Consider the following 13,710-nt stretch of genomic DNA (forward strand, 5'->3'; position numbering starts at 1 on the left):
ATGTTTCTTAGCTTCCCGAAGAGCTGGAAGCAAGATGCTTTGGGGCCTCTCTGCCCCTTTGCAAACAAGGCGGCCCTTTGGGCCAGGCAGCTCTAGGCCAATGGAGCACACCCAGAGCAGAAGTTCTACTTCAGCTAGATCAGGCCACCAACAAAGTGCGTTTCACAGGCCTTGGTAAGAGATTTTCTCTTAGGCTGTAAGAGCACTGGGCAGAGCCAGTTGTTTCTTAGCTTCCCAAAGAGCTGGAAGCAAGATGCTTTGGGGGCTCCCTGCCCCTTTGCCAACAAGGCCGACCTTTGGGCCTTTCAGCTCTAGGCCAATGGAGCACACCCAGAGCAGAAGTTCTACCTCAGCCAGATAAGGCCTGCCAAGAAACTGCGTTTCAAAGGCTCTGGTAAGAGATGTTCCTGGTACTCTGTCAGAGCACTGGGCAGAGCCAGTTTCTTCTTAGCTTCCCAAAGAGCTGCAAGCAAGATGCTTTGGGGGCTCCCTGCCCCTTTGCCAACAAGGCCGACCTTTGGGCCTTTCAGCTCTAGGCCAATGGAGCACACCCAGAGCAGAAGTTCTACCTCAGCCAGATAAGGCCTGCCAAGAAACTGCGTTTCAAAGGCTCTGGTAAGAGATGTTCCTGGTACTCTGTCAGAGCACTGGGCAGAGACAGTTGTTTCTTAGCTTCCCAAAGAGCTGGAAGCAAGATGCTTTGGGGCCTCTCTGCCCCTTTGCAAACAAGGCATCCCTTTGGGCCTTTCAGCTCTAGGCCAATGGAGCACACCCAGAGCAGAAGTCCTACTTCAGCCAGATCAGGGCTGCCAAGGAACTGCGTTTCAGAGGCCTTTGTATGTGACGTTCCCGGTAGGCTGTGAGAGCACGGTGCAGAGCCAGTTGTTTCCTTGTTTCCCAAACAGCTGGAAGCAAGACGCTTTGGGGCCTCTCTGCCCCTTTGGAAACAAGGCAGCACGTTGGGTCTGGCAGCTCTAGGGCAATGGAGCACAACCAGAGCAGAAGTTCTACTTCTTCCAGATCAGGCCTGCCTAGAAAGTGCGTTTCACAGGCCTTGATAAGAGATGTTCTCTTAGGCTATAAGAGCACTGGGCACAGCGAGTTGTTTCTTAGCTTCCCAAGAGGTGGAAGCAAGATGCTTTGGGGCCTCTCTCCCCCTTTGGAAACAAGGCAGCCCTTTGGGCCTTTCAGCTCTAGGGCAATGGAGCACACCCAGAGCAGAAGTTCTACCTCAGCCAGATCAGGCCTGCCAAGAAACTGCTTTTCACAGGCCTTCGTAAGAGGTGTTCCCGGAAGGCTGTAAGAGTACCTGGCAGAGCGAGTTGTTTCTTAGCTTCAAACACAGCTGGAAGCAACATGATTTGGGGCCTCTCTCCCCCTTTGGAAACAAAGCAGCCTTTGTGCCTGGCAGCTCTAGGCCAAAGTAGCACACCCAGAGCACAAGTTCTACCTCAGCCAGATAAGGCCTGTCAAGAAGCTGCGTTTCACAGGCCTTTGTATGTGACGTTCCCGGTTGGCTTTGAGAGCACTGTGCAGAGCCAGTTGTTTTAGCTTCCCAGAGAGCAGGAAGCAAGATGCTTTGGGGCCTCTCTCACACTTTGGAAATAAAGGCAGCCCTTTGGGCCTGGCAGCCCTAGGCCAATGGAGTACACCCAGAGCAGAAGTTCTACCTCAGCCAGATCAGGCCTTCCAAGAAACTGCGTCTCACAGGCCTTTCTCTGTCACGTTGCCGGTAGGCTGTGAGAGCACTGTGCAGAGCCAGTTGTTTCTTAGCTTCCCAAAGATTTGGAAGCAAGATACTTTGGGGACTCTCAGCCCCTTTGGAAACAAGGCGGCCCTTTGGGCCTGGCAGCTCTAGGCCAAAGTAGCACGCCCAGAGCAGGAGTTCTACTTCAGCCAGATCAGGCCTGCCAAGAAACTGCGTTTCACAGGCCTTGGTAAGAGATGTTCCCGGTAGGCTGTGAGAGCACTGTGGAGAGCCAGTTGCTTTAGCTTCCCACAGAGCTGGAAGCAAGATGCTTTGGGGCCTCTCTCTCCCTTTGGACACAAGGCAGCCGTTTGGGCCTGGCAGCTCTAGGCCAATGGAGCACACCCACAGCAGAAGTTCTACTTCAGGCGGATCAGTCCTGCCCAGAAACTGCGTTTCACAGCCCTTGGTAAGAGATGTTCACGGTAGGCTGTGAGAGCACTGGGCAGAACCAGTTGTTTTTTAGCTTCCCAAAGTGCTGGAGGCAAGATGCTTTGGGGCCTCTCTCACCCTTTGGAAACAAGGCAGCCCTTAGGTCCTGGTAGCTCTAGGCCTATGTAGCACAACCAGAACAGAAGTTCTACTTCAGCCAGGTCAGGCCTGCCAAGAAACTGCGTTTCACAGGCCTTTCAAAGAGATGTTCTCTTAGGCTGTAAGAGCACTGGGCAGAGCCAGCTGTTTCTTAGCTTCCCGAAGAGCTGGGAGCAAGATGCTTTGGTGCCACTCTCTCACTTTGGAATCAAGGCAGCCCTTTGCGCCAGGTAGCTCTAGGCCAGTGGAGCACACCCAGAGCAGAAGTCCTACTTTAGCCAGATCAGGCCTGCCAAGGAACTGCGTTTCAGAGGCCTTTGTATGTGACGTTCCCGGTAGGCTGTGAGAGCACGGTGCAGAGCCAGTTGTTTCCTTGTTTCCCAAACAGCTGGAAGCAAGACGCTTTGGGGCCTCTCTGCCCCTTTGGAAACAAGGCAGCACGTTGGGTCTGGCAGCTCTAGGGCAATGGAGCACAACCAGAGCAGAAGTTCTACTTCTTCCAGATCAGGCCTGCCTAGAAAGTGCGTTTCACAGGCCTTGATAAGAGATGTTCTCTTAGGCTATAAGAGCACTGGGCACAGCCAGTTGTTTCTTAGCTTCCCAAGAGGTGGAAGCAAGATGCTTTGGGGCCTCTCTCCCCCTTTGGAAACAAGGCAGCCCTTTGGGCCTTTCAGCTCTAGGGCAATGGAGCACACCCAGAGCAGAAGTTCTACCTCAGCCAGATCAGGCCTGCCAAGAAACTGCTTTTCACAGGACTTCGTAAGAGGTGTTCCCGGAAGGCTGTAAGAGTACCTGGCAGAGCGAGTTGTTTCTTAGCTTCAAAAACAGCTGGAAGCAACATGATTTGGGGCCTCTCTCCCCCTTTGGAAACAAAGCAGCCTTTGTGCCTGGCAGCTCTAGGCCAAAGTAGCACACCCAGAGCACAAGTTCTACCTCAGCGAGATAAGGCCTGTCACGAAGCTGCGTTTCACAGGCCTTTGTATGTGACGTTCCCGGTTGGCTTTGAGAGCACTGTGCAGAGCCAGTTGTTTTAGCTTCCCAGAGAGCAGGAAGCAAGATGCTTTGGGGCCTCTCTCACACTTTGGAAATAAAGGCAGCCCTTTGGGCCTGGCAGCCCTAGGCCAATGGAGTACACCCAGAGCAGAAGTTCTACCTCAGCCAGATCAGGCCTTCCAAGAAACTGCGTCTCACAGGCCTTTCTCTGTCACGTTGCCGGTAGGCTGTGAGAGCACTGTGCAGAGCCAGTTGTTTCTTAGCTTCCCAAAGATTTGGAAGCAAGATACTTTGGGGACTCTCAGCCCCTTTGGAAACAAGGCGGCCCTTTGGGCCTGGCAGCTCTAGGCCAAAGTAGCACGCCCAGAGCAGGAGTTCTACTTCAGCCAGATCAGGCCTGCCAAGAAACTGCGTTTCACAGGCCTTGGTAAGAGATGTTCCCGGTAGGCTGTGAGAGCACTGTGGAGAGCCAGTTGCTTTAGCTTCCCACAGAGCTGGAAGCAAGATGCTTTGGGGCCTCTCTCTCCCTTTGGACACAAGGCAGCCGTTTGCGCCTGGCAGCTCTAGGCCAATGGAGCACACCCACAGCAGAAGTTCTACTTCAGGCGGATCAGTCCTGCCCAGAAACTGCGTTTCACAGCCCTTGGTAAGAGATGTTCACGGTAGGCTGTGAGAGCACTGGGCAGAACCAGTTGTTTTTTAGCTTCCCAAAGTGCTGGAGGCAAGATGCTTTGGGGCCTCTCTCACCCTTTGGAAACAAGGCAGCCCTTAGGTCCTGGTAGCTCTAGGCCTATGTAGCACAACCAGAACAGAAGTTCTACTTCAGCCAGGTCAGGCCTGCCAAGAAACTGCGTTTCACAGGCCTTTCAAAGAGATGTTCTCTTAGGCTGTAAGAGCACTGGGCAGAGCCAGCTGTTTCTTAGCTTCCCGAAGAGCTGGGAGCAAGATGCTTTGGTGCCACTCTCTCACTTTGGAATCAAGGCAGCCCTTTGCGCCAGGTAGCTCTAGGCCAGTGGAGCACACCCAGAGCAGAAGTTCTACTTCGGCCAGTTCAGGCCACCAACAAACTGCGTTTCACAGGCCTTGGTAAGAGATGTTCCCGGTAGGCTGTAAGAGCACTGGGCAACGCCAGATGTTTCTTAGCTTCCCGAAGAGCTGGAAGCAAGAAGCTTTGGGGCCTCTCTGCCCCTTTGCAAACAAGGCGGCCCTTTGGGCCAGGCAGCTCTAGGCCAATGGAGCACACCCAGAGCAGAAGTTCTACTTCAGCTAGATCAGGCCACCAACAAAGTGCGTTTCACAGGCCTTGGTAAGAGATTTTCTCTTAGGCTGTAAGAGCACTGGGCAGAGCCAGTTGTTTCTTAGCTTCCCAAAGAGCTGGAAGCAAGATGCTTTGGGGGCTCCCTGCCCCTTTGCCAACAAGGCCGACCTTTGGGCCTTTCAGCTCTAGGCCAATGGAGCACACCCAGAGCAGAAGTTCTACCTCAGCCAGATAAGGCCTGCCAAGAAACTGCGTTTCAAAGGCTCTGGTAAGAGATGTTCCTGGTACTCTGTCAGAGCACTGGGCAGAGCCAGTTTCTTCTTAGCTTCCCAAAGAGCTGCAAGCAAGATGCTTTGGGGGCTCCCTGCCCCTTTGCCAACAAGGCCGACCTTTGGGCCTTTCAGCTCTAGGCCAATGGAGCACACCCAGAGCAGAAGTTCTACCTCAGCCAGATAAGGCCTGCCAAGAAACTGCGTTTCAAAGGCTCTGGTAAGAGATGTTCCCGGTACTCTGTCAGAGCACTGGGCAGAGACAGTTGTTTCTTAGCTTCCCAAAGAGCTGCAAGCAAGATGCTTTGGGGCCTCTCTGCCCCTTTGCAAACAAGGCATCCCTTTGGGCCTTTCAGCTCTAGGCCAATGGAGCACACCCAGAGCAGAAGTCCTACTTCAGCCAGATCAGGCCTGCCAAGGAACTGCGTTTCAGAGGCCTTTGTATGTGACGTTCCCGGTAGGCTGTGAGAGCACGGTGCAGAGCCAGTTGTTTCCTTGTTTCCCAAACAGCTGGAAGCAAGACGCTTTGGGGCCTCTCTGCCCCTTTGGAAACAAGGCAGCACGTTGGGTCTGGCAGCTCTAGGGCAATGGAGCACAACCAGAGCAGAAGTTCTACTTCTTCCAGATCAGGCCTGCCTAGACAGTGCGTTTCACAGGCCTTGATAAGAGATGTTCTCTTAGGCTATAAGAGCACTGGGCACAGCGAGTTGTTTCTTAGCTTCCCAAGAGGTGGAAGCAAGATGCTTTGGGGCCTCTCTGCCCCTTTGGAAACAAGGCAGCCCTTTGGGCCTTTCAGCTCTAGGGCAATGGAGCACACCCAGAGCAGAAGTTCTACCTCAGCCAGATCAGGCCTGCCAAGAAACTGCTTTTCACAGGCCTTCGTAAGAGGTGTTCCCGGAAGGCTGTAAGAGTACCTGGCAGAGCGAGTTGTTTCTTAGCTTCAAAAACAGCTGGAAGCAACATGATTTGGGGCCTCTCTCCCCCTTTGGAAACAAAGCAGCCTTTGTGCCTGGCAGCTCTAGGCCAAAGTAGCACACCCAGAGCACAAGTTCTACCTCAGCGAGATAAGGCCTGTCAAGAAGCTGCGTTTCACAGGCCTTTGTATGTGACGTTCCCGGTTGGCTTTGAGAGCACTGTGCAGAGCCAGTTGTTTTAGCTTCCCAGAGAGCAGGAAGCAAGATGCTTTGGGGCCTCTCTCACACTTTGGAAATAAAGGCAGCCCTTTGGGCCTGGCAGCCCTAGGCCAATGGAGTACACCCAGAGCAGAAGTTCTACCTCAGCCAGATCAGGCCTTCCAAGAAACTGCGTCTCACAGGCCTTTCTCTGTCACGTTGCCGGTAGGCTGTGAGAGCACTGTGCAGAGCCAGTTGTTTCTTAGCTTCCCAAAGATTTGGAAGCAAGATACTTTGGGGACTCTCAGCCCCTTTGGAAACAAGGCGGCCCTTTGGGCCTGGCAGCTCTAGGCCAAAGTAGCACGCCCAGAGCAGGAGTTCTACTTCAGCCAGATCAGGCCTGCCAAGAAACTGCGTTTCACAGGCCTTGGTAAGAGATGTTCCCGGTAGGCTGTGAGAGCACTGTGGAGAGCCAGTTGCTTTAGCTTCCCACAGAGCTGGAAGCAAGATGCTTTGGGGCCTCTCTCTCCCTTTGGACACAAGGCAGCCGTTTGCGCCTGGCAGCTCTAGGCCAATGGAGCACACCCACAGCAGAAGTTCTACTTCAGGCGGATCAGTCCTGCCCAGAAACTGCGTTTCACAGCCCTTGGTAAGAGATGTTCACGGTAGGCTGTGAGAGCACTGGGCAGAACCAGTTGTTTTTTAGCTTCCCAAAGTGCTGGAGGCAAGATGCTTTGGGGCCTCTCTCACCCTTTGGAAACAAGGCAGCCCTTAGGTCCTGGTAGCTCTAGGCCTATGTAGCACAACCAGAACAGAAGTTCTACTTCAGCCAGGTCAGGCCTGCCAAGAAACTGCGTTTCACAGGCCTTTCAAAGAGATGTTCTCTTAGGCTGTAAGAGCACTGGGCAGAGCCAGCTGTTTCTTAGCTTCCCGAAGAGCTGGGAGCAAGATGCTTTGGTGCCACTCTCTCACTTTGGAATCAAGGCAGCCCTTTGCGCCAGGTAGCTCTAGGCCAGTGGAGCACACCCAGAGCAGAAGTTCTACTTCGGCCAGTTCAGGCCACCAACAAACTGCGTTTCACAGGCCTTGGTAAGAGATGTTCCCGGTAGGCTGTAAGAGCACTGGGCAACGCCAGATGTTTCTTAGCTTCCCGAAGAGCTGGAAGCAAGAAGCTTTGGGGCCTCTCTGCCCCTTTGCAAACAAGGCGGCCCTTTGGGCCAGGCAGCTCTAGGCCAATGGAGCACACCCAGAGCAGAAGTTCTACTTCAGCTAGATCAGGCCACCAACAAAGTGCGTTTCACAGGCCTTGGTAAGAGATTTTCTCTTAGGCTGTAAGAGCACTGGGCAGAGCCAGTTGTTTCTTAGCTTCCCAAAGAGCTGGAAGCAAGATGCTTTGGGGGCTCCCTGCCCCTTTGCCAACAAGGCCGACCTTTGGGCCTTTCAGCTCTAGGCCAATGGAGCACACCCAGAGCAGAAGTTCTACCTCAGCCAGATAAGGCCTGCCAAGAAACTGCGTTTCAAAGGCTCTGGTAAGAGATGTTCCTGGTACTCTGTCAGAGCACTGGGCAGAGCCAGTTTCTTCTTAGCTTCCCAAAGAGCTGCAAGCAAGATGCTTTGGGGGCTCCCTGCCCCTTTGCCAACAAGGCCGACCTTTGGGCCTTTCAGCTCTAGGCCAATGGAGCACACCCAGAGCAGAAGTTCTACCTCAGCCAGATAAGGCCTGCCAAGAAACTGCGTTTCAAAGGCTCTGGTAAGAGATATTCCCGGTACTCTGTCAGAGCACTGGGCAGAGACAGTTGTTTCTTAGCTTCCCAAAGAGCTGCAAGCAAGATGCTTTGGGGCCTCTCTGCCCCTTTGCAAACAAGGCATCCCTTTGGGCCTTTCAGCTCTAGGCCAATGGAGCACACCCAGAGCAGAAGTCCTACTTCAGCCAGATCAGGCCTGCCAAGGAACTGCGTTTCAGAGGCCTTTGTATGTGACGTTCCCGGTAGGCTGTGAGAGCACGGTGCAGAGCCAGTTGTTTCCTTGTTTCCCAAACAGCTGGAAGCAAGACGCTTTGGGGCCTCTCTGCCCCTTTGGAAACAAGGCAGCACGTTGGGTCTGGCAGCTCTAGGGCAATGGAGCACAACCAGAGCAGAAGTTCTACTTCTTCCAGATCAGGCCTGCCTAGACAGTGCGTTTCACAGGCCTTGATAAGAGATGTTCTCTTAGGCTATAAGAGCACTGGGCACAGCGAGTTGTTTCTTAGCTTCCCAAGAGGTGGAAGCAAGATGCTTTGGGGCCTCTCTGCCCCTTTGGAAACAAGGCAGCCCTTTGGGCCTTTCAGCTCTAGGGCAATGGAGCACACCCAGAGCAGAAGTTCTACCTCAGCCAGATCAGGCCTGCCAAGAAACTGCTTTTCACAGGCCTTCGTAAGAGGTGTTCCCGGAAGGCTGTAAGAGTACCTGGCAGAGCGAGTTGTTTCTTAGCTTCAAAAACAGCTGGAAGCAACATGATTTGGGGCCTCTCTCCCCCTTTGGAAACAAAGCAGCCTTTGTGCCTGGCAGCTCTAGGCCAAAGTAGCACACCCAGAGCACAAGTTCTACCTCAGCGAGATAAGGCCTGTCAAGAAGCTGCGTTTCACAGGCCTTTGTATGTGACGTTCCCGGTTGGCTTTGAGAGCACTGTGCAGAGCCAGTTGTTTTAGCTTCCCAGAGAGCAGGAAGCAAGATGCTTTGGGGCCTCTCTCACACTTTGGAAATAAAGGCAGCCCTTTGGGCCTGGCAGCCCTAGGCCAATGGAGTACACCCAGAGCAGAAGTTCTACCTCAGCCAGATCAGGCCTTCCAAGAAACTGCGTCTCACAGGCCTTTCTCTGTCATGTTGCCGGTAGGCTGTGAGAGCACTGTGCAGAGCCAGTTGTTTCTTAGCTTCCCAAAGATTTGGAAGCAAGATACTTTGGGGACTCTCAGCCCCTTTGGAAACAAGGCGGCCCTTTGGGCCTGGCAGCTCTAGGCCAAAGTAGCACGCCCAGAGCAGGAGTTCTACTTCAGCCAGATCAGGCCTGCCAAGAAACTGCGTTTCACAGGCCTTGGTAAGAGATGTTCCCGGTAGGCTGTGAGAGCACTGTGGAGAGCCAGTTGCTTTAGCTTCCCACAGAGCTGGAAGCAAGATGCTTTGGGGCCTCTCTCTCCCTTTGGACACAAGGCAGCCGTTTGCGCCTGGCAGCTCTAGGCCAATGGAGCACACCCACAGCAGAAGTTCTACTTCAGGCGGATCAGTCCTGCCCAGAAACTGCGTTTCACAGCCCTTGGTAAGAGATGTTCACGGTAGGCTGTGAGAGCACTGGGCAGAACCAGTTGTTTTTTAGCTTCCCAAAGTGCTGGAGGCAAGATGCTTTGGGGCCTCTCTCACCCTTTGGAAACAAGGCAGCCCTTAGGTCCTGGTAGCTCTAGGCCTATGTAGCACAACCAGAACAGAAGTTCTACTTCAGCCAGGTCAGGCCTGCCAAGAAACTGCGTTTCACAGGCCTTTCAAAGAGATGTTCTCTTAGGCTGTAAGAGCACTGGGCAGAGCCAGCTGTTTCTTAGCTTCCCGAAGAGCTGGGAGCAAGATGCTTTGGTGCCACTCTCTCACTTTGGAATCAAGGCAGCCCTTTGCGCCAGGTAGCTCTAGGCCAGTGGAGCACACCCAGAGCAGAAGTTCTACTTCGGCCAGTTCAGGCCACCAACAAACTGCGTTTCACAGGCCTTGGTAAGAGATGTTCCCGGTAGGCTGTAAGAGCACTGGGCAACGCCAGATGTTTCTTAGCTTCCCGAAGAGCTGGAAGCAAGAAGCTTTGGGGCCTCTCTGCCCCTTTGCAAACAAGGCGGCCCTTTGGGCCAGGCAGCTCTAGGCCAATGGAGCACACCCAGAGCAGAAGTTCTACTTCAGCTAGATCAGGCCACCAACAAAGTGCGTTTCACAGGCCTTGGTAAGAGATTTTCTCTTAGGCTGTAAGAGCACTGGGCAGAGCCAGTTGTTTCTTAGCTTCCCAAAGAGCTGGAAGCAAGATGCTTTGGGGGCTCCCTGCCCCTTTGCCAACAAGGCCGACCTTTGGGCCTTTCAGCTCTAGGCCAATGGAGCACACCCAGAGCAGAAGTTCTACCTCAGCCAGATAAGGCCTGCCAAGAAACTGCGTTTCAAAGGCTCTGGTAAGAGATGTTCATGGTACTCTGTCAGAGCACTGGGCAGAGCCAGTTTCTTCTTAGCTTCCCAAAGAGCTGCAAGCAAGATGCTTTGGGGGCTCCCTGCCCCTTTGCCAACAAGGCCGACCTTTGGGCCTTTCAGCTCTAGGCCAATGGAGCACACCCAGAGCAGAAGTTCTACCTCAGCCAGATAAGGCCTGCCAAGAAACTGCGTTTCAAAGGCTCTGGTAAGAGATGTTCCCGGTACTCTGTCAGAGCACTGGGCAGAGACAGTTGTTTCTTAGCTTCCCAAAGAGCTGGAAGCAAGATGCTTTGGGGCCTCTCTGCCCCTTTGCAAACAAGGCATCCCTTTGGGCCTTTCAGCTCTAGGCCAATGGAGCACACCCAGAGCAGAAGTCCTACTTCAGCCAGATCAGGCCTGCCAAGGAACTGCGTTTCAGAGGCCTTTGTATGTGACGTTCCCGGTAGGCTGTGAGAGCACGGTGCAGAGCCAGTTGTTTCCTTGTTTCCCAAACAGCTGGAAGCAAGACGCTTTGGGGCCTCTCTGCCCCTTTGGAAACAAGGCAGCACGTTGGGTCTGGCAGCTCTAGGGCAATGGAGCACAACCAGAGCCGAAGTTCTACTTCTTCCAGATCAGGCCTGCCTAGACAGTGCGTTTCACAGGCCTTGATAAGAGATGTTCTCTTAGGCTATAAGAGCACTGGGCACAGCCAGTTGTTTCTTAGCTTCCCAAGAGGTGGAAGCAAGATGCTTTGGGGCCTCTCTCCCCCTTTGGAAACAAGGCAGCCCTTTGGGCCTTTCAGCTCTAGGGCAATGGAGCACACCCAGAGCAGAAGTTCTACCTCAGCCAGATCAGGCCTGCCAAGAAACTGCTTTTCACAGGCCTTCGTAAGAGGTGTTCCCGGAAGGCTGTAAGAGTACCTGGCAGAGCGAGTTGTTTCTTAGCTTCAAAAACAGCTGGAAGCAACATGATTTGGGGCCTCTCTCCCCCTTTGGAAACAAAGCAGCCTTTGTGCCTGGCAGCTCTAGGCCAAAGTAGCACACCCAGAGCACAAGTTCTACCTCAGCGAGATAAGGCCTGTCAAGAAGCTGCGTTTCACAGGCCTTTGTATGTGACGTTCCCGGTTGGCTTTGAGAGCACTGTGCAGAGCCAGTTGTTTTAGCTTCCCAGAGAGCAGGAAGCAAGATGCTTTGGGGCCTCTCTCACACTTTGGAAATAAAGGCAGCCCTTTGGGCCTGGCAGCCCTAGGCCAATGGAGTACACCCAGAGCAGAAGTTCTACCTCAGCCAGATCAGGCCTTCCAAGAAACTGCGTCTCACAGGCCTTTCTCTGTCACGTTGCCGGTAGGCTGTGAGAGCACTGTGCAGAGCCAGTTGTTTCTTAGCTTCCCAAAGATTTGGAAGCAAGATACTTTGGGGACTCTCAGCCCCTTTGGAAACAAGGCGGCCCTTTGGGCCTGGCAGCTCTAGGCCAAAGTAGCACGCCCAGAGCAGGAGTTCTACTTCAGCCAGATCAGGCCTGCCAAGAAACTGCGTTTCACAGGCCTTGGTAAGAGATGTTCCCGGTAGGCTGTGAGAGCACTGTGGAGAGCCAGTTGCTTTAGCTTCCCACAGAGCTGGAAGCAAGATGCTTTGGGGCCTCTCTCTCCCTTTGGACACAAGGCAGCCGTTTGGGCCTGGCAGCTCTAGGCCAATGGAGCACACCCACAGCAGAAGTTCTACTTCAGGCGGATCAGTCCTGCCCAGAAACTGCGTTTCACAGCCCTTGGTAAGAGATGTTCACGGTAGGCTGTGAGAGCACTGGGCAGAACCAGTTGTTTTTTAGCTTCCCAAAGTGCTGGAGGCAAGATGCTTTGGGGCCTCTCTCACCCTTTGGAAACAAGGCAGCCCTTAGGTCCTGGTAGCTCTAGGCCTATGTAGCACAACCAGAACAGAAGTTCTACTTCAGCCAGGTCAGGCCTGCCAAGAAACTGCGTTTCACAGGCCTTTCAAAGAGATGTTCTCTTAGGCTGTAAGAGCACTGGGCAGAGCCAGCTGTTTCTTAGCTTCCCGAAGAGCTGGGAGCAAGATGCTTTGGTGCCACTCTCTCACTTTGGAATCAAGGCAGCCCTTTGCGCCAGGTAGCTCTAGGCCAGTGGAGCACACCCAGAGCAGAAGTTCTACTTCGGCCAGTTCAGGCCACCAACAAACTGCGTTTCACAGGCCTTGGTAAGAGATGTTCCCGGTAGGCTGTAAGAGCACTGGGCAACGCCAGATGTTTCTTAGCTTCCCGAAGAGCTGGAAGCAAGAAGCTTTGGGGCCTCTCTGCCCCTTTGCAAACAAGGCGGCCCTTTGGGCCAGGCAGCTCTAGGCCAATGGAGCACACCCAGAGCAGAAGTTCTACTTCAGCTAGATCAGGCCACCAACAAAGTGCGTTTCACAGGCCTTGGTAAGAGATTTTCTCTTAGGCTGTAAGAGCACTGGCCAGAGCCAGTTGTTTCTTAGCTTCCCAAAGAGCTGGAAGCAAGATGCTTTGGGGGCTCCCTGCCCCTTTGCCAACAAGGCCGACCTTTGGGCCTTTCAGCTCTAGGCCAATGGAGCACACCCAGAGCAGAAGTTCTACCTCAGCCAGATAAGGCCTGCCAAGAAACTGCGTTTCAAAGGCTCTGGTAAGAGATGTTCCTGGTACTCTGTCAGAGCACTGGGCAGAGCCAGTTTCTTCTTAGCTTCCCAAAGAGCTGCAAGCAAGATGCTTTGGGGGCTCCCTGCCCCTTTGCCAACAAGGCCGACCTTTGGGCCTTTCAGCTCTAGGCCAATGGAGCACACCCAGAGCAGAAGTTCTACCTCAGCCAGATAAGGCCTGCCAAGAAACTGCGTTTCAAAGGCTCTGGTAAGAGATGTTCCCGGAACTCTGTCAGAGCACTGGGCAGAGACAGTTGTTTCTTAGCTTCCCAAAGAGCTGCAAGCAAGATGCTTTGGGGCCTCTCTGCCCCTTTGCAAACAAGGCATCCCTTTGGGCCTTTCAGCTCTAGGCCAATGGAGCACACCCAGAGCAGAAGTCCTACTTCAGCCAGATCAGGCCTGCCAAGGAACTGCGTTTCAGAGGCCTTTGTATGTGACGTTCCCGGTAGGCTGTGAGAGCACGGTGCAGAGCCAGTTGTTTCCTTGTTTCCCAAACAGCTGGAAGCAAGACGCTTTGGGGCCTCTCTGCCCCTTTGGAAACAAGGCAGCACGTTGGGTCTGGCAGCTCTAGGGCAATGGAGCACAACCAGAGCAGAAGTTCTACTTCTTCCAGATCAGGCCTGCCTAGACAGTGCGTTTCACAGGCCTTGATAAGAGATGTTCTCTTAGGCTATAAGAGCACTGGGCACAGCGAGTTGTTTCTTAGCTTCCCAAGAGGTGGAAGCAAGATGCTTTGGGGCCTCTCTGCCCCTTTGGAAACAAGGCAGCCCTTTGGGCCTTTCAGCTCTAGGGCAATGGAGCACACCCAGAGCAGAAGTTCTACCTCAGCCAGATCAGGCCTGCCAAGAAACTGCTTTTCACAGGCCTTCGTAAGAGGTGTTCCCGGAAGGCTGTAAGAGTACCTGGCAGAGCGAGTTGTTTCTTAGCTTCAAAAACAGCTGGAAGCAACATGATTTGGGGCCTCTCTCCCCCTT

This window comes from Equus asinus, unplaced genomic scaffold, assembly GCF_041296235.1.
Source record: "Equus asinus isolate D_3611 breed Donkey unplaced genomic scaffold, EquAss-T2T_v2 contig_196, whole genome shotgun sequence".
NCBI lineage: Eukaryota > Metazoa > Chordata > Mammalia > Perissodactyla > Equidae > Equus > Equus asinus.